Raw genomic sequence first — 21,291 nt, 5'->3', positions numbered from 1 at the left:
CATCACGGTAAGGTGATCCAAAGGTTATCTGTGACCCAAACAGTACTGGTTAACATTAACATGATAATGCTGATGAAATGCATGCTTTAAGCCCTAATTCAACTTTAAAAAAATGCTTAAAAATGGGAGGGGGGCTTTGAGTGTAGCCCTGCAGTGATGTATGTCTTTGGAGGTGGGGCAGGCCAAAAAGTTAAATGATAAACATAATGTGCCAAAAAATGTTCAGCAGGGAGTGGGAGTGGAATTGAACCAAAAGTGCACTGAAGGCAGAGAACTGACTACAATCAAATATTAATCTTATTATTAGGGCTGGTATATTTTATTATTAAACAGCTATACAGTATATCTCAGTACATTATAAAAGTGGTATATAAAAATAAATATAGAATATATGCATTCTTTTGTAATTACTCTTGTAAATATACAAAAATTTATACAGAAAATGACACAGATTTGTATAGAGCTACAAAGGCAGTAACAAGTAGAAACCGAATGAAAGGTAATCTAGTGTAGTAACCCAGAATCACCTGAGACCACACAAATCTATATAGTTTTAAAAATGTAGTATTTTTTCTGAATCTTTGGTCTCCTGTCCACACACACATACAGAAACGTAGTTCAGATTCCCCAAAATGGATCTTTTAAAAAAATGCCTACCAGGGTAGAGATTAGGCAATCATCTTCACAGTGTGGGGATGGTAGCTGATAGATTTGTACTCTTCAATCTACAGTTTGCTCACCTGTACCAGAGGGGGTGCTACAGAGACTGAACTGAACCTGTGTGTGTGTGTATATGTGTGTGTGTGTGTGTGTTTTCATGTTGTTATTGATGTACTCCCTTTCCCTCAAGCAGCTTCTGCTATTGCCAGGCTGTTATTGTAAATAAGAATATGTTTTAATAACTTTTACACTGCGTGTATAAACTGAAGGTTAAATATATATATATATATATATATATATATATATATATATATATATATATATATATATACACACACACACACACACACACACGTTATTCTGACAGTTTGAATAGGAGTGATAGTATTTATAATTACATTTTTTATTATTGTTAATGTTACAAGTTACAAGTTCAACTTTTAATACATGTTAAATCAGACAGCGAAGCAGCCTACGCATCTGTTTAATTTACCCACATGTTTAAGTCCTCACACTTCGGTAAAAGGCCACACCCACTATTCCAAGCCCCAAAATGAATGGCAGAATACGAATGGAGAAACCCACACAGCAGCTCAACTAACCACCTGCCAAAACACTGTTATCACTAACAGGAGTCCCACCACACAAACACACACACACACAAAGCCCCCAACAACCTGACTTATACACACTCCCCTTGAGAAGCCTAGCCTGTTCTGTAATCAGTGGGCGTTTGCCGAGTGTTTGGCGTACTCTGAGGTGCTGATGAGCTGACAGCTGTCGATATGAGACTACCCGCTGCTTATCCCCCCCGAACTCCCCCCACGCTCAACTCTGCATCAGCTCTTGGCTGCTGGTGCATTTCGAGTAAGCAAAGCCTTGTTTTTAATGAAGCAGAGTCCTCTGGGCAGCAGGGGAGACCGTGCAGGAGAAGTGTGTGTGTGTGTACGTTTGTGTTTGAGGGGTGGCATGCTATCGGGTAGAGTGTGAGGCTGAAGAGCCTCTGGGGTTCTAGATTGATTATGTGACATTCATTTGGATTTAGCAACAGTGCCGCAGCCCCTGGGTGCTCTCTGGTCGCCAGGCGTCCCTCTCTATCCTCTGACACTTCGAGCGCTCCCTGTGTCTTGCAGAGGGCAACTCTAATAACCAGAGACCGCCAGCACTTTATGGCACATGTCCGACACAGCGGGATCATCTTCAAAAGATCTATTTTCATTTACACATCAACTTTGTGTAACGACTCTGCCTTTGCCCACCTCTGGCTAAAGAGGCAGACGCTATAAAACTGCATTGATTAAATCTGCGATGGCCAAGTCTAAAATATGAGCGGCCTTTTTATGCCCCTTTCAGACGAAGCAGCCGGGATCTGAACCTTTCATTATCTTTGGCTGGGGAGTTGTCACCCACCACCCTCCTGCCCCCAAGCCTTCACTACCTCTGTGCTTTGAGAGCTGACCATGAATGAGGCCCCCTCTCTGCCAGCGCCCCCCTCCCTTATACATCACCCCCCAATAATGAAGGAGAGTGTCCCAGGGCTCCTCTGTCATTTCAAACACGATTAGGCACATTAGTGTGCAGGTTCTCCACGGCCCATTACCCCCCAGCCACTCCAGCGGGGACCCACCAGTAGCCGGGCCAATTAGGAAGGCCACAGCAAGCCCAGTCATAGCTCCATTTGGAGAGTCTCTACCTCCGCATGTGGCTTTTTGGAAAATGCCCTCATCAGCTTCTAGGTCCCCTGAGGTGCTGCTGGACATTAGGGAGAGCTTCTTGGAGCCCAGGCCAACGAGTGCAAGAACTGTGTAAGCAATAACTGGAAATGCTGCAAATAGGCATCTAAATAACTTTTGCCTAAGGGGAGTTTACATTGCAAATGACCCGATGTTGTTGCCACTGTTAAATCCTCACATGGCGTGGCTGCCTGACAGATTGGATGCTTTTTTTTAATGATATTCTGAAGCTGATTAGCAGGCCCGTGGAACAGCTGGGCTGAGAAGCTGAGGTGCAAATGAAGCACGAGCCTTTAAAGGAAGGACAGTGTTATTTTCCCTTGCTGATTACAACCCAAACATCTATACACTCAACAACTACATATTCAAGACAGAAGTTATATAAGCATTATCCTAACTCCCAGATGTGCAGAACAAGAGTTTAAGAAGTTATCAATTGAATAAAATACAGAAAATGTAGAAGAATCTAAACTGCAGTTGGGTTTGGACAAACAGTCTAAAAGCTAGTCAGTCTTTATGCACTCAGGCTCTGGTTAAGCAGCAACAGAAGAGGCAGCTTGTGCAAAATTCAGTGTTACAAAGGCAGCACTGTCTGCTCAGAGTGCATGGTTGCGACCTGCTGACGGTGGGTCAGTTTTCAATGTGCAGCCAGAGACCGATCCCATGATTCCTCTCACATGGTGCCAGGATTGTCTGAAAAATACATCCAAACAGTTTCAAAACAAAATCAGACAGAGCTCTGCTTTTCTGGGTTGTACCTGAAGCTTTATTGCTGAGATTTGTTTTTAATGGATCTATGATGCGAGATCTGGTCGCAGAGCTAATACAAAAAGGTGTTCTTGAGATGCTTGTAGTCCTATCAAAGGGGCTGAATTATCCAGACTCTGTCCATGCTAAATGCTGTTGGCCGTTAACGCCTGCTCAATGCTACTGGCCAGTTCATTAACTGTCTCACGGCCAAGACGGACAGGAACTTTTCTAATTAGATTTCTGTGGGTGCCCACCCCACTCCTGCACGGCTAAATTAGAATTGGGATCAAGCGGTGTTGGGTAATTATCGACAGCCAACCCTCAGAGCAGAGACAGAGAGAGAGAGAGAGAATGTGAAATTTCAGGTTTAGTGTATCTCCGTCAGAACTTGTTTGAGGCTACTGCTAATTAAGAGCCTTTGAAATCACCACTCAACTTTAACACACACACACACACCTCACGCAGGCCTACAGAGCCACTACTAAATGCTGTGAACACAATATTTCTGGGATAAAAAAAAAATGTTTACTAAAGAAAAACAAAGCTTCAAGTTACTTTTAGAGTTGGAGTCAGGAAAATCACTTCACTCACTAAAAACATGAGCCCTGAGTTGTTTTCCTTCCTCGACTGGAAATATCCAACATCAACGTGAGCTTGGAAAGTGCCGGGGATGTGCAGTGGTATGTTAAGGCCGTGTGACTGACAGAGCGTTTACTTGTCGCAAGAGTCGAGGGGAGAGAATCAATTCTGTGGACAGACAACGTCCTTTCCCTCATTTGGGATTAGGGAGGAAATAGATGCTGTCAGAACCATCAGTGCTCTCACTCTCCCGCTCTCCTATCAGCGACAGTGGCACGATCGCAGAGGTTTAAATGAATGCCTTGGTGTCATCTGAGGTCACACGCGTTTGTGCGCGTGTCCGTGTATGTGTGTCTGTCTGGTCTGTCACAGAGGTCACAGCCTTCTCACTATCAACGCCAGTCAGCTAAACCCACAGGGAAGGAAAAGATCCGCCACAGGCACCACGGTTCAGACTCACTGACAAGGTCATCCCATCAGAGGAGCATGTCTGCCTGACCTAGCCATGCTTCTGCCCGGACTCTACTGGGAATCGCTGCCCTGAGTCTGAGGAAGAGGAGGAAGAAGGTCATTCAGCAGTATGCACCAAGCTGACAGACTCCACTCAGGCAGCTCATTTGGGTTTCTATGGAATTGTGTCTGCTGCTTCTCTGGGATTCACAGAGTCAATGGCATAACTGTGGGCTGAAAGCTGGAGGGACTGAAAAGGAACAGAAATGGTAAGATACATCCAAATAGATATAGAAATCTGTCTTTGGGAAATCTGAACTTATATCATCATGTAATTTATCCATAATTCCCTTCAAAACAGGGAACACAGCTAGTGAACCAACCTCTTCAAATGAAATAGTGGAAATTAAATAGTGGAAAAGTCTAATTGTATATATATATATATATATATATATATATATATATATATATATATATATATATATATATATATATATATATATATATATATTGTAGTACATGTTACATTTATTTATGGTAGCATCCAGAAAGCAAGACATTCATTCATTCATTGTCTGTAACCACTTATCCAGTTCAGGGTCGCACTGGGTCTGGAGCCTACCCAGGATCATTGGGTACAAGGCAGGAACACACCCAGGAGGGGATGCCAGTCCTTCACAGGGCGACACACACACACACCCACCTAGGGACACTTTTGAGTCACCAATCCATCCATTTGGGCTGTGGGAGGAAACAGGAGCACCCGGAAGAAACCCACGTGGACACAGAGAGAACACAGCAAACTCCTCACTGTCAGTAACCCAGAGCGAGACATGAACCCATAACCTCCAGGTCCCTGGAGCTGTGTGACTGCGACACTACCTGCTGTGCCACCCTGCCGCCCTAAAGCAAGACTTACTGCCAGATAATTATTATCAATTATTATTAACAAAATTAATTCTTTAGTGGGAGGCCAAGATGTATGTACTCGTGTAGGGCTGTATCTGCCTAGAAATTACTTACGCTCTGAGGAGATGGAGGCAGTGGGAATAGCACTCAAAATTCTATCCTCTCATCTGTCATGAGAAAAAAGTGCTTACATGAAACATTGCAGCACTCTCCACTTTGTACTATGCCTTTATAGACACCTTCTCTTTTCAAGACAAGGCTCTAACACTGCATGAAATATTCAGCAGGTGTTTGATATAGTAAGGAAGAACCTGGGCATAAAGGCAGTGATGAGCCTTGGTCACATGATCAAATAACTTTGAAGAGCCATGTAGCAAACCCAGCATAGAGTAAGTTTATTAACTCTACAGACCTTACACTCCCTTCCTCCGGCAGCGTTCATAAATAACTCCACTTTAAGCACTGACTTTGTTTACCAGACTCTTCTTAAGGTTTCCAGTGGCCAGACGTGGGCCAGACATGAGCGGGATCATTGCCAGACGGCAGACAGACGCTGGGCGGATCGATAGGAAAACCACTGCAAGGTCTCTTACTGTCTGCTATGATACTACTCTTCTGAAAGAGTTCAATGCCTGTAGCAGGATGGGCTGGTCCCGGCATCCCCTCCGTCCCACACCACTACCACGAGTCCATTTGCATTTATGGGTCCCTCGCCAAATTAAATGTCACGTGAAAATAAGTGCACATCCTCTACAGAGAATATATCTGCACATATTAATTCTCACTTACTGTTTATTTGCCCAACTGAACGTATTGAAGAAAATAACCCGTAATATTTATTTTTCAAATAAACATTCAGTAACCAGAAAAAGAATTATAACATTTTTAACCAGAGGTGATCAAACTTTTGCATATAATATTAAATTACATTACTCATTTATAGGGACTAAAAAACAGGCATTTGTCTCAGTTAATCTGGGTTTTTATCTTGGCTGTAAACTAAGAACTAACATCTAACAAAAACAACAAGCAAAATTATGCAGGGCAACATTAAACTGTCTTTCTTTCTGCCTTGAATTTTAAACTAACGAGTAAAAGTAAACGATAAACACAGTCTCTCTCTCTCTCTCTTTCTCTCTCTCTCATTAATAATTTAGCTTGTTATTGAGAAACATTACCTGGGCCTGTATTGACAGAAATTCTAGCAGGCCCTCCCTGAAGGGCGTTATAATTGGAAAGTGAAGTGTGTGTGCAGGACGAGCAAGCAAAGGAGAGAGAACCATACTTCTCCCTCTCCCTTTCTCAAACTTCTGTATGTGGCTCTATTTTTACTATCTGTTCTATGGCTTCAAAAACCATCGCCCAGGGACTTCCACTGCTATAGTCATCACACACATACACGCACACACACACAACCACATGCCAACGTGTGCACATACATACACGTATACACACACATCTGCGGAGGAGCATTCCCTGTGGAGGTGAGAGAGTGTGTGGGGGTAAGCAGGGATGCACTGCGCAGATTTGGGAGGAGGCTAAGACTGAGAGTCTTTATCAAAAGGCTGCAGAGCACTTTGTCAAACCGGCATGACACACGCTCTCACTCTCTCATCAAACTGAGCACAACCCGCACGACTCCAATTAGAGAGAGTCGTAGTTACAATGTGAGAGAGAGAGAAAGAGAGAGAGAGAGAGAGAGAGAGAGAGAGAGAGAGGGAGAGAGAGAAAGAGGGAGAGAGAGAGAGAAAGAAAGAGAGAGAGAGAGAAAGAAAGAGAGAAAGAGAGAGAGAGAGAGAGAGAGAGAAAGAGAGAGGGAGAGAGAGAGAGAAAGAGAGAGGGAGAGAGAGAGAGAGAGAAAGAAAGAGAGAGAGAGAGAGAGAGAGAAAGAAAGAGAGAGAGAGAGAGAGAGAAAGAAAGAGAGAGAGAGAGAGAAAGAGAGAGAGAGAGAGAGAGAGAAAGAAGTAAGCAGCATCAGGAAGACAGATGCATGCATTAGATGTATATTGCTGCTGTCAATAGCTTCCTTTAATCTACTATTGTTTAATTTAGTATTTTTTATTATTATTCTTTGTAGTGATTTTTTTTTAACTGAACCCACCTGGAGGAGAATGATAACTGCCCAGATCTGTTATGTTAACTAACAGAGGCCTGCATTCTGTAGCAGGAGAGGAGGAGGAGCACCACCTTATTCGGCGAGAGCAAGGCCAATTGTGAACACCACTGATAATATTTTTACCTAAGCTTGCATCAGTCGTTAAGTTTCTATTACATGAGATGATGGTCCTTCAAATGTTTTGTCAGATCATTGATTCTGTTGTCACCCATTATATCTGAAGGAGGGAATAACAGGATGGGTGCACTATATGGCAAAACTAAAACATCACAGTACTTTTCACAGAATTTTCATGACACACAGCTCTGCGCGGTCCTGAATTGAAGCCTGAAACATAACCCAAGCGAGCCTGACAGAAAGTGCTAAATTTGAAACTCAATCCCGCTTGGGCACGCTAACAGAGATCGATTATCATAGACAAGATTTTCCAGTGCTGTGCTTTGTGAGGACCTTCTTGGAGCGATCGTCAGAAACGTCATATTTCAATAAAACACTTTCACACGTGTCGTGCGATTAAAACCATGCATCTCCACTTTTTTTTATTTTTAATTTACTACATCATTTAAACACAGCAGCTGTCCTTCACATCATGAAATACTCCAAGATTACCTGGAATAAAAAGGTCATTGTATGTCTTCTGAAGTCACTGAGAGATATGTGTTTTTAATTGGACAGAGGATATGAGATACATAAACAGTATTTGTTTAATCAGCATATTTCTGTAGAGTTGCTGATTGTGTTTGGCAGAAGGCAATATAATTTGATCTTATGATCAACGAAGCTCCCCCCTTGGCAAAATTTCCACTCACATGCCTAACAAACAAGGGGAACGTTCCGCTGTGACCATTCCACAAACCCAAAACATCCCTCCCTCTCTCTGTGGTGTAACTGAGACTAATGTACTGCTGAGATTCAGCCCTGGTTTCATTTAGGGGCGTATTACCCCACTCTGCTCTGGACCCAGCTACACAACATGATGTAGAGAGAGAGAGAGAGAGAGAGAGAGAGAGAGAGAGAGAGAGAGAGAGAGAGAGATTTTGCCCATATCGTCCAGCGAATCTTAAAGGGTGATTAAGAATTAGCACAGTACAATTAATGACACAGTACAGATTTAACATGATTACTGGTCATTAGGTCATTCCTTCACATCAATTACTTTCTATATTTAATCTAAGGATCATCTCTACAAATCAATTATTAAAGTTCAAATCAAAACTGTCACCGACACCTATCTTCAACAGCAACACAATAGCAATAACAGTAAAAAGCACAATCAAATAATGTATCAATGTGTTTGTGTGTGCGCGCGTGTTTCTCCAAACTCTGCAAGCCCCCTAGAGAGAGAGACTAGCAGGCAGATGAAAACGATACCCAGCTCAGTCCTGCTGTGAAGATGAAACACCCGGCTGAGAGAAAGACATGGAGATAGAGAGAGACAAAAAGAGAGAGAGAATGAGAAAGCAAGAGATTGACAAAGAGAGAACAAGAGAAACACAGAGTGACTTTGTGAGAGAGTGACAGAGCACAAGTAAGAGAGAGAGAGAGAGAGAGAGAGAGAGAATGACAGACAGGAATACACAGACAGAGCTTCATAATTATCTGCGGTCTTTATTTATAGACTGCAACCACCTCCCAACCCCCAACAACCCATCACAGAATCAGGGCTGCTCCACATACAACAACGTGTGTCAGGAGGTGTGGAGAGTATCTGTTGTGTGTGTGTGAGAGAGTGAGAGAGAGAGAGTGTTGCTAGAGCAAATATGGAGGAGGTGATTTTATTTTATTAGTTTTTAAATTGTACACACGCGTCCATAGAGTGCTCTGCGGTACCTGCATGATATAACAGATGCATAAAAAATACTGAAAGCTATTAGGGGTGTGTGTGACATTATGATTATTGTACGTATTAGTGTCAGAATAAACGTCACTATGCACCTCAGATTAGAGGTTTGCAGATGTTTGGTTGAAGATATTTTGACCCATTTTTATCATGATATGGATTTCTAAGGGTTTAGTGAATATCAGCACTTAAAGTCCACTATTCCCGTGTTTATTTCAATGCAGCATGTGAAATGCTGAATAAAGAGGACACACAGGGCAATGCAATGCAACGAATAGTGGCCCATTTTGTTAAAAGTGAGTGAGTGAGTGAATGAGTGAGTCTACCTGGTCTATGAGCTGTTTTATATCTATTTAAAATATTGGTTCTTTTTTTTAACTTTTTAAATGATGCACTACTAGAGCGTAAATCGTGAATTCATTCCCAATTTGGCTCTTCGGCAATGTCCAGAACTGTGAGTTAGAACAAAACTTTAAAAGACACATCATCCACTGGAGGCGCGCGGTGGCGTCGCAGCAGGTAGTGTCGCAGTCACACAGCTCCAGGGGCCTGGAGGTTGTGGGTTCGATTCCCGCTCCGGGTGACTGTCTGTGAGGAGTTGGTGTGTTCTCCCCGTGTCCGCGTGGGTTTCCTCCCACAGTCCAAAAAACACACGTTGCAGGTGGATTGGCGACTCAAAAAGTGTCTCAAAAAGTAGATGTGAGTGTGTGAGTGAATGTGTGTGTGTGTGTGTGTGTTGCCCTGTGAAGGACTGGCACCCCCTCCAGGGTGTATTCCTGCCTTGCGCCCAATGATTTCAGGTAGGCTCTGGACCCACCGCAACCCTGAATTGGATAAGCGGTTACAGATAATGAATGAATGAATGAATGAATCATCCACTGGATTTAAAGATCATGATGTGTTTGGCCATATTTCCCAGCTGTTGCCCCAACAAGTCATTCACACACACACAAGCCTTTGAATAGTCTAACACACCAACAGGGCCATTTCTAGCCATCGTCCTCTGCTCAAAGCACAGGCCTTAATTTCATTCTGTGAGTGTGTGTGTGTGTGTGTGTGTGTGCGCATTCACACTGTGGAAACACAAAACAGCCAAACCCAAATCCAATTCTCTTTTCTGCCACTCTCTATGTGAGCGTCCCCGGAGAACCATTGGGAGCGAATCTCATTGAACCACAAGAGATGTACGGTGTGTGTATTAAACCAGTAAATAATATCACTCGGCTGGTCCTGTCTGTGTGTGTGAGGAAGTATGTGTGTGTGAGTGTGTGAGAGACAGAGATAAGGCCTGTGATGTCTCAGATAGCCCTGTGTAAGTCTGAGCCACAGCTCCAGAATACAATATATGGAGGTGTCTCCATTAACCCAGGCATCTCTGATCTTCATTTCATCTCATGAGTTTGTGTGTGTGGTCAGCTCTTGGAGCCCCAGCTCTTCACTCACAAATTGGTTTTGGATGCTGCTAGCACATTTGTCTCCATATCCTATCACTTTGTTTATATCCTGTTTAAGAACATGTTTCTCTTTTGTCTGCCTTACTCTCATATTCCTCCTTTCCCTACCCATCTCTCTCTCTCTCTAAAGTAAAATAGCAGGTGTCTCTACTAACAGCTCAGTACCGATATAACAGCAACTTAAATAATGGTGATCTCCTCATCGAATACAATAGATCAATACCAACCTTATACCTAGACCATACAACAGGAGTTCATTAAAACACAGGTGCTATTATATATCTCACATTTATGACAGACTGGTATATTTTGTGTTGACCTTCAGTGATTGAAGGACTGACAATACAAGACTTACTCAGAAGATAACATCACTTTTCTCAGGTGATGCTCATGAGCCAGAATCCTGACTAACAGCCTTGTCTTGTTAAGAACAAATGTGAGTTAAACACACTACAGTAAACCACAGAGTCAAAGTTGGAGTGATCAGGTGGGGGAGTGAATAAAGATTATTTATACATACCAAACCCTCAGGTTAGTACCCATGTGTAACTGGTTGAGGGTTACTATTGTACTGTAGTACAACCTGTTAGTTTTGCAAAATGATTCGGAAAGAATTCAGTAATTAAACACCAAACATTCCATCTTTGATTAATATTAGAAATATGCAACAGGAGGGCTAAGAAAAATGCCAAATATTTGTTTAATAGGCAGTGGAGCAGGCTGTAAATAGTCATATCACAGATATTGTTTGTGGGTCTCAATTATTCCACAGCAATTATTAAAGATTAAATGTGAGCAGGTGATACCTGCGGCAACAAGTAACACATTGGGTGATTTGATATAATTAAGTCAATTCTAACCCAAGTTCAAATACCTATAATCTGTCAATATTGTTGTGAATGCAGTATCTGTGTACATTGTATGTTCTAATATATAAGCCACTGAAGAAACTGGTTACGATTTTACACCGATTGTTACTATGAAACAGTATTAAAAATGTGTATTAGTTTCATTTGGCTGATACTCAATACACTTAGTAAGGGTTTTTAATAATTCTTGGCCCAAAATGGAGGACAACTAGGCCAATTTTGAGGCCAAATCACCCCTCTAGACAGTCACAAGAAGTGTCCCACTTTTAGACTGGTCTTAAACAATTATCTTCCCACTATACCTTGGGTAATTACATGACAGAGAACATACTGCTATTAACAGTATTTCTGAATGTACCTAAGCTATATCCATCCATAACAGCAGTTATAATCTTGTTGCATACATTATTTAAGCAGAACTACAAAGGTATTTGACACTTAAGCCTTTAAATTCTGGGGCTTATTGTATTACAGGTCTTATTATTCAGCATTCACATGAAAACAATGCAAACTGCCCGAGCTATTTTTAAATTACAGCAATGAGGAATGGAAAAGCAGACCTGCCGCAGGTCTACAGCATTTAAGTCGTTGATATAAAGAGCTACTTGGATTCTTGAATGCATCACCTCACAGTGCCTCGTGCATCAGAATACAGCAAAAGATCCACATTTATTTAAATGCCACATTGCTCTGGCCTGCGCAATGCATTCTTTAGTAAGTAGAGCCATCAGCTCATTGCTGATTAGAGAAAGAGAGCAGCGCCGAGGGCAGGTTTTCATCTCACTGAGCAAAATTCATATTGGTTTAACTCTGTCCCTTCTTTATAAAGCTTATACTCAATGTCCTTGGAGGCTCTTGACCAATACTTGCCAAAATGACAACTGCGCAATGCAATAAAATCCGATTATTAACCTTCGCAATCCAAAGAGACTGAGTAGTCTGAGCAAGGACATAGAGAGACCTTACCGACAGAACACTTCAGCTGATTAAAAGAGGATAAAGTGCAGGCTTTCACTTCCTTTCAGCACCTATTTTCTGTACAGAGTATGTACACACACACGCACACACACACACTTGATCAATCTCTGCCACCTATGCCTAAAAGCTAATCAGGAAAAAAGAAAGTGTGCCGGGAGGCAGTGACAGCGGCATTGTACTGCGCATCTTCAGCAGCCATTTGCCACAATGCCTGCCCTATTTTTAAATGAATGATTTTCCAATCAGAGTGCTGCAGACTCAAAAGCGCACAAATCAGAGAGTCTGCCACCAAGAATGAGAGAGAAAGAGACAGAAAGAGTGTTTCAAGGTGATGCTCCCATCACACCTGTGCATTCCACTCTGTACACTTAAATTAAACTCTTCATCATCTTGTCCTTTCCCCCAGAGAAAGCAAGTCACACATCTACACTTCTACATACAGCACTCCTTCACCCAGGACTGGGGAGGACCCCAATATCAGGATTATAGAGCATATTTCAACATGACACAATATGCAAATGTAATCCATTATAGGTACCGTATACAATATGCTACATAGGCATAATTACCAACAAAATAACAAATACTTTTTGGAAGTAGATTTCAGAAGATGGCTACAATGGGCAAACTGCCAAAGGGCACAGAAAGAAAAATGATAGACGAGATCTGGAATTTAGATTAAATGAAGCTGGAAATAGGGGCGGTGCCGTGGTGCAGCAGGTAGTGTCGCAGTCACACAGCTCCAGGGACCTGGAGGTTGTGGGTCTGATTCCCGCTCCGGGTGACTGTCTGTGAGGAGTTGGTGTGTTCTCCCCGTGTCTGCGTGGGTTTCCTCTGGGTGCTCCGGTTTCCTCCTACAGTCCAAAAACACACGTTGCAGGTGGATTGGCGACTCAAAAGTGACCGTAGGTGTGAGCGAATGTGTGTGTGTCTGTGTTGCACTGTGAAGGACTGGCGCCCCCTTCAGGGTGTATTCCCGCCTTGCGCCCAATGATTCCAGGTAGGCTCTGGACCCACCGCGACCCTGAATTGGATAAGCGCTTACAGATAATGAATGAATGAATGAAGCTGGAAATATACTTTTCACACTTTTAATGGAAAGCAATTAAAATAGCAATGAAATATAAACACAAACTGCAATATTTATCAGAATAAACTAACTGCGATTGCCTCGACTACTTATTTCTATCAGATAATTGCATATCATCACTGTTGTCATTTTTGTGGACATTTAATTTACTATATTACGTGAACACTGCAGCCATCCTTCATACTGCGGAAAAATGTCATGATGAACGGAGCACAATCTTGGAATACAATTTTTTTACATTGACCTCCGCGGAAATACAAGAAGATACATGTTTTACATTAGATATAGACAATATAGTAAAAAGATAACCATGCCACAACCATGCAAGATCTGAGATACCATCAAATTAAACAGTACAATAAACGTCTGATTATGGAGAGACAAAAAATACAAAACAACTAGCCACTCAGCTAATTACGATATAAACACCCAGCAGTGGTTTAGTGATTCTGATTATCCAAGACAACCGCTCAGGCACATGTTGTAACCCTTATGACCAAAGATGCTAGGAGAACACTGGGGTGAGGTTAGATGTAGGGTCATATCAAAAGGGCACGGATCTAGATCTGTAACCATGAGGTGTGACACAGGCAGGCCCCGTCGGCGCCTTGGGCAATCCCTAACCACCTGAGATTCCCTCATTGTGTCATCATATGTGGTCTGAGGGTGCCTGTGTCTCTGATGTGAAGATAGATCCCTTAATGCAATGCCTCAGTCACCAGGAACCTTCAAGCTGGATAATCCCTTTTCTGATCTTAATCCCAAACCCAAACCTGATTATGGGCTCCGATGCGGCTCAGATAGCATTCTAATTAGGCTTCCCATCATCAGCGCCAATCCTTCCCACTCTATCCTTTAGTCTCACCATCTGATACTGATCTAGAACGACGGCTGAAATGGAAGAGGGCAGACAATAGACAGGGCTCCAGACAGATGTAGGCCAGTGTGACCACACACTCCTCTATTTGATAATGTAATGTAATGAAGCTCTGTGTAATGTGCACTACACCGTATCCTTACATTTACATCTAGTGCAGCATTGGAAATAGCATTTACTGAATAGCATTTACTAATAATATGACCATGTTGGGCTATTAAAGGGTAAATAGTGACAAGTCAGGCTAACATTCATGCATTCATTCAGATCTCCCAGTTTGAGCTTCAGGTAAACAAGGGGCAAATAAAATCAGCCACTGGCCAGTTCGATGGCATATAAATTCATGATCTGGGCATTCCTAATCTATATTACAAATGACACCAAAATGGCCTCCATAAAAATCCTCAATTTTACAACCAAACATATTCGCCCTGTACATTTCCTCCTTAAGCAGGAGCAGAGAGCGATGATGTATAAGACTTTCTCACTGCTCAAGGTAATGTTCTTGCAGTTCTTGCTATTTTTTAGCCTTGTATTCAAGCCGTTGTGCATCTAATAAACCATTAATTACATCAAACCTCTACATCATCTTCAACCATTAAAGCTAAATATTGATTTGAGTTGTTTTTCAGTGATTAAAACTTATGATGTATCCTGGCTTGCTGTGATGGCAGACTGTGGTTGGCGGTTCTAGGACATCATCTGGGTATTAACAGTGCACTACGTCCTGTTGCATTTGCCAGTGTGAAGTGGACACTACTGTGTGTGTGTGTGTGTGTTTTTTTCCATTTAACACAATTCTTCAGAAGCATGCAACAATGTCAGCAGCATTCTAAATGCATTATAGGGGTGTGCAGTGAGACAGAAGCACAAACATCAAATTACACATAATAGGATCAATATTTTGTATAGAAATAGGCATCAAAATAATATAGAAAACCATGAACACAATATATTTAATTAAACACTTCACCTACTGCAGTGGAATAAATCCAGACCAACAGAACAACCCCTACAGTTGCATTTTGTTATATTTGTAATGCTTAGGACAGCACTGTCAATGATTTTTTTTTCCCTTTTTTCCTATAAGGGTGCACAACTAGTGTAAGAAAACAAGGAGCAATGGCAAAGAGAGAGAGAGAGAGAGAAAGAGTGGAAAAAAGAAAGAGAGTACTTTCCTCCCCTGAACTCACTGTCTCTCCATACCTTGTATTAAAGTACACTCCTCTAATGGAAATCAGGAGCACCCAGCAGCTTCATCGATAACATGTGTGTGTGTGTGTGTGTGTGTGTGTGTGTGTGTGTGTGTGTGTGCAGTTAAGCTGTAGCAGTGGTGTGTCATTAAGTGTGAGTGTGTGAGATAAATGCACTCTGCTTGTCCGATTTGAGATTCTCATTAGTCTGTGTGCAAGAGCCAACAAGGGGCCATTATTCTTGTGCCACAGCTGACACACAGAGAGAGAGAGAGAGAGAGAGAGAGAGAGAGAGAGAGAGAGAGAGGTGGATGTTTGTGCATAAAGGGGGTGAGGAGAGGAAAATGGAGAAAGGGATATATACTGTGAAAAGTGAGAGTCAAATAGAAGAATGGCAAAAGACAGAGAATAAGATCAAATAGAACAAAGAAAAGAAGAAAACACAGATAAAAAAAAACTGCCTAGAGATAAAGCAACAGTGGACATATGCAGCTGGAAAAAAGAAAATGAGGGAGAGAGAGAGATATTAAAAGTGTTAATTCTTTATGACTTATTGTGAATGTACCTGAAGGGGCCGAAATCACTGTGCTTCAGAAACCAGAAGCTGAGTGAGGAGCCCAAACCAAATCAATACACAGACAGTCTGGGTCCACATCTGGGATTACACTGGCACCATCCACTCACTCTATCACTTTCTCTCCCACTGTGTGTGTCTCTCACTCTCAGTCACTCTCACACACACACATAGAGTTTCCTTATGCCAACCAGACCACTTTTACAGGCGTCTCTATTTATAAAGGCTTATCTACAGCCAGTGTATCACAGAAATATGAACCTTACCAGATACACACACAATTTCAGCCCTCACATCCCTCTGGAGACAGTGTGTGTGTGTGTGTGTGTGTGTGTGTGTGTGTGTCAGACTGGTGTATCACAACCACTGAGCTAATTCTGAAATCTAACTTTCCCCAAAGGGGATTTCATATTCGTAGTCATGTATCACTCCTCATCACACAGACCTTTATTCTTCTCACAATGAGAGCAAGGATGCATTTGAGCATTTGAGCAATTAAGCAATGTGCAATTCTTGCGTTCAGTCAAACATAAAAGAAAGCACAATCAGTAGAGTCTCAAGGAGGGACATGAACAACAAATCAATGGTTCAGAGAAAGAAAAGAAGGGGTTGTTCTTGTAGATGGTGGTTTTTGTGTGTTGAAAAGGCTATTTAAGGCCTTTTTGTGAGGAGTCTTTACGATTGGCTGATGTGACTCATGTTTTGATGCTCTCTCTGTTGCTGCATGGTCAGCTGGTTCCAATGAGGCTGTCTGGATCTCTCTCTCTATCTCTCTGGCACATGGCGAGAAGCGAATGCTGTTCACCTCAACCAGCTGTGCTTTAGCACACACCTCCTTTCCCAACTGTCTGCGGGTCCTGCACAACTGTCTAAGCACCAAGTTGTAAAAACACCTAAACATGTCATTAAAAAAAAATTAAATGTCTTGTAACACACTGAGCCAAAGGTGGCAAGTCTTCCGCTCAGAAATAATCAATAATAATATTTAATGTAGTAGAGAAATGTGTAAAAGAGTGTTTCATTTCCAAAGTACCCACTGAGCACCATTTTTCAACATCGACATTACGGTTCTAAAGTCATATTACGCCCCTCAGATTATTATTGTGTAAAATAATTTACAGTCTCTAAAGGCATTGTGTTTATATATAAATTTGTATAATTCCAATAAATACAAAAATATAAATTCATTAACATTTTCCCCCTAAACATAGCAGATGTGTTTGTGAAGTAGGATGAACTACATATAGAACAAAGTTTGTTTCCAGAGAGGTCTGGAAAGGGTTAAACCAACATATTCACATACAGGATATCACTATTTACTCTAATATAACCTTTTTTGTTTGTTTGGGTTCATTTTGAGCAAATAAATCAGCTCAGCTACATACTCTTTTTAAATCTAATTTAAAGCATTTGCACAGTACTGTATGACTTTAAATGGCATGTTTACTGTATATTCCAAATTATGCAGTTGCTCCATTAACATTTGTGTATTTTGTGTAAGTTGAAAACCCACCAAATACATATCTATCGAACTGTGGTAAAATCCGAGATTTCGTATTGCACTGAACTACAGAAATCCAATATGGTTGTGAGGTCAGAAAGCTGCACCTATTGTACACAGTATAAATATCCTAGCTGTTTTCTCTCCTGAATTGGTGAGTAAGGGCATGGGGTGTATTAGGCCAGGAGGTAACACTGGGTGCAGCGTGTTTCAGTTTTGTTTGGTGCTGATGCAGCACAGCATCCTTAATGATGGAGGTCTGAGCAAAGAGAGGATATAGCAAATGTGTTGTTTATTTATAGCATGTCCAAATCTAGATGGCTACTTGGGGAGTCCCGTGGGAGGACTGTCTACTGCCAAGTCTGGAGTCTTTAGTCTGGAGTGTTTATTGGGTAGGAATGAGACTGGCTCAGATTTACTAAAGCATCAATTTCAAATGCAACTTATTTGGTTGAACACCTGGCTGAACCATTAAACATCTATTATTCACTGACCACTGAACTATGATTAATAATGTAATTGCATCTGCAAACACTGGAATCATGTACTAAATATTTCATGACCATTCTATATCTAAAGACCTGCTTAGATCTCCACGCTGGCCCTCAGAATCAGTGATCAAAGACTTGGACATAGGCAGAAATATCAGATTCTGGTCAAGAGAGGCAGAAAGACATAAAAACCATATACAGTTTTGTGAACTGGAGAATGTGGAATGAATCACAGCACTTTTTCAGTCGAATTAATCAAAAAGGACCAACAAATAGATCTCTTATCAAAGAGTACTACATAATCACAAGACTCCGCAGCAGGACACACCAGGAACATCTAAGACTTCTGAGAAGAAAGAGAAACAATCAGAAGCTGGCAAGCGGTGTCATATACAGCAGGAGCTTCTGGCTCACTTCAAGAGAAGTTTAGAGTTCCACAGCATGGTCAGATCTTTGGTCAGAACTGCTGTTCCTCTACAAATTGAATGCATTCATGTTCAGTATTCCTGTCCACAAGTTTAAAACTAGAACTAGAACTAGACTTTCCTGCTCTCCCAAGACTCTAAGTGCATCAACGTTTTTAACACCTGAATCAATATCTCAGAAGTGGATTAATGGGAAAAAAAAATTTAAGGAACAAGTTGGCTCTTTTTGTTGTATGGCTCAAATAAATCTCCATAAGCATATGCTTTCACCATTCGCTCCAGAGAGCAGCACTGCATTAAGTGCAGAACGGTGACTGCAGAGGCTTGTGGGAACTTCAGAGAGCAGCCGAGAATTCATCTTCCACAGCCAACTGCTTTTTTTAACAGGCAGTCCCATGAATATTCTAATTTGACCTTTGGGGCAGCCAGGTTGAGGATATGAAAGGAGAACTTGTCTGAAGAGGAAATAACTGACGGAGGTGAAAGACGAGACTTCAGCTCCATCTGAGTGGCTGGGAGGATAGAATTTCACGGGGAACGTTTGACATAGATGTATATTTGGAGTTCTGATTCACTTTGCGAGGGAAGGTCTGCAGAAGATTGCTTACACATTGAGTGAGTGGAGCGAGTGGGTATAGCTGCAGAACATGCCTTCTATATGTTCCAAAAAGTTTGAAGACTGCTCATCCAACATTTCCCCTGAAATCAAGAGTATTAAGAACTTTGTCCATCATAAGTGGGAAGGATTTACGCTAGATGCTGGAGCACTTCTTGAGGATTTGACGGCATTCTGCCACAAGAGCGTCAGTAAAGTCTGAAAATCTCAAAGATGTGGCGTGCACTATCACTCCAAGGAAACACAGTTCCACTGCTCCATGGTCCAAAACTCGGGGAACATTGTATTTGTGTGAAACTGATCTTGTTTCCTGTTTCAGCATTGGTTCACATTAAGATTCCACCTCCTACATACATGTATCCTAGCACCCTGCACTTTGTCAGGACCACCACAGAGCAGGTGTGATTTGGGTGGTGGGTCATTCTCAGCGCTGCAGTGACAATGACGTGGCGGTGATGTGTTAGTGGTTCAGACAGCAGTGATACTGGAGTTTTTCCAACACACAGCCCATTCACTGTCTGCCCTGTTAGACGCACCTACCTCGTTGGTCCTCCTTGTAGATGTAAAGTCAGACAGTAGCTCATAAGTTGCTGCACAGTGTGTGTTGTCATCCTCAAGTCTTTTGTCAGTGGCCACTGGAGCCTGTGATTGATATTTTTGGTTGGTGGACTATTGTTAGTTCATCAGTCTTTTAAAAACTCAGCAGCACTAATGTATCTGATCCACTAATACAAGCACAACACACACTAACACACAAAGTAATATGTGCTCTATTGTGTCAGCTTGGGAGTCCTGACCATGGCTAATGATGTAAAGAGAACAACAGATGGACTAAGGTCTGTAGAAAAACAAAATAGTTGAGATTTGTGCTTAGGTAAGAACCAAAACTACACACAAGAGCAGATTTAGAGACACCAGAGGTCTGATGTGTTTGTGCACAATAAGTGGTTAATGAGTTTTCAGGTGTATAACATAATAGGACTAAATTACAATAAAACTTTTTTCATTTCTAAGATTTATTTCACCAAATCAAATCAGCATTCACTGAACAAGTTACTGCATGCCAGGCATCATTTTTTTGTGCAATATCCAGTATTAATTCGAGTGGATATTAAAATCATACAGCTGTACCTCCACCTCAGAACTACTTTTCCCAGATCTTTTGTTTTCTTTCCCCTTTAAAACTTAGGAGATATTTTCCCTAGGTTTTTAATCTGGTGCTCCACCATATTTAGATTTTTGTTTTGGCATTCTTCAATTCTGTCCCAGCTCTTTTTATTTTGTTCCATGGACAGAAACACTTTTGACTAATTGGCAGCAGCACCGTTTCTGTCTCAAACAAAGCCTCTGTATTAATAGTCTAACCTCAAAAGCACGTCCTGTATCAGTTCGGTATGGAAGATTTCTTTCAGTGTCCAAATACAGGATGATTCCATATTTTATGGTGGCTAAAGGAATTGCAGGTAAAAAAGTAGATCTAACGTTTTCAGTGGTTTGTAGTTCGTCTGTGCTTGTGTGTGCACACGGCTCTGCAGCCCCATGTCCTTTTAAGGGGATTAGCGGGTGTATACTTATGTTAATTAGGAACAAAGGGCAGGCGCTTTCAATTTAAGAAGACGTTAGGGTTCATCGTTATAAGAACACAGCTGCGAACAATTCTGCGGTTTAAGAACACGTCATGAATCTGACTTAGGGCATTTCTCAAGAACAAATATACGAAAAGTTATAGAGCATATGAACAGTAAATGAGGCCCAATCAGGGCAGAGTAAAGGAGGATGCTTTAATGTTAGGGTTGGTTCATTTGGTGCATGTTACAGCACAATTTAAGCTTCTCTGGGACTGCAGGTAAAAACAGTAAAGGTTTTGCTGCACACAACCGTAAGAACTTAGAGTCTGTGACAAATCAGCATATGGTGAAAGCTATTGACCTTGTGCACTATACATAATCAAATCAGAGAAAAAAAACAAAAGCAGCCTCACACGTGATAGGTCTGATAATTGTGAGTCACTGCCAGCTGCTCCTAGCATTCATTTGATTAATGTTAAAAAAAACAGACTGCAAGAGTTGAGTTCTGCTCAGGCAGACAGAAAAGATAATGAAAACGTCCATTAAAAAACTGAAATTAATGGAATGGTTCCATATGGGAAGAATATTACACAATAACCTGTCTGGAATCTAATGAGA

General features: G+C 41.6%; 1 protein-coding gene across 5 annotated transcripts in view; it reads right to left on the bottom strand.

The window, feature by feature from the left end:
- The window catches only part of sema6cb (semaphorin 6Cb), a 193,992-nt gene that overhangs the window by 55,569 nt on the left and 117,132 nt on the right, over positions 1-21,291 (bottom strand). The gene's annotated exons all lie outside the window — the stretch shown is intronic.

This window comes from Hoplias malabaricus, chromosome 10, assembly GCF_029633855.1.
Source record: "Hoplias malabaricus isolate fHopMal1 chromosome 10, fHopMal1.hap1, whole genome shotgun sequence".
Lineage (NCBI taxonomy): Eukaryota > Metazoa > Chordata > Actinopteri > Characiformes > Erythrinidae > Hoplias > Hoplias malabaricus.
Note: the sequence above shows the minus strand (reverse complement) of the source record. Positions and strands in the feature narration are given on the sequence as shown.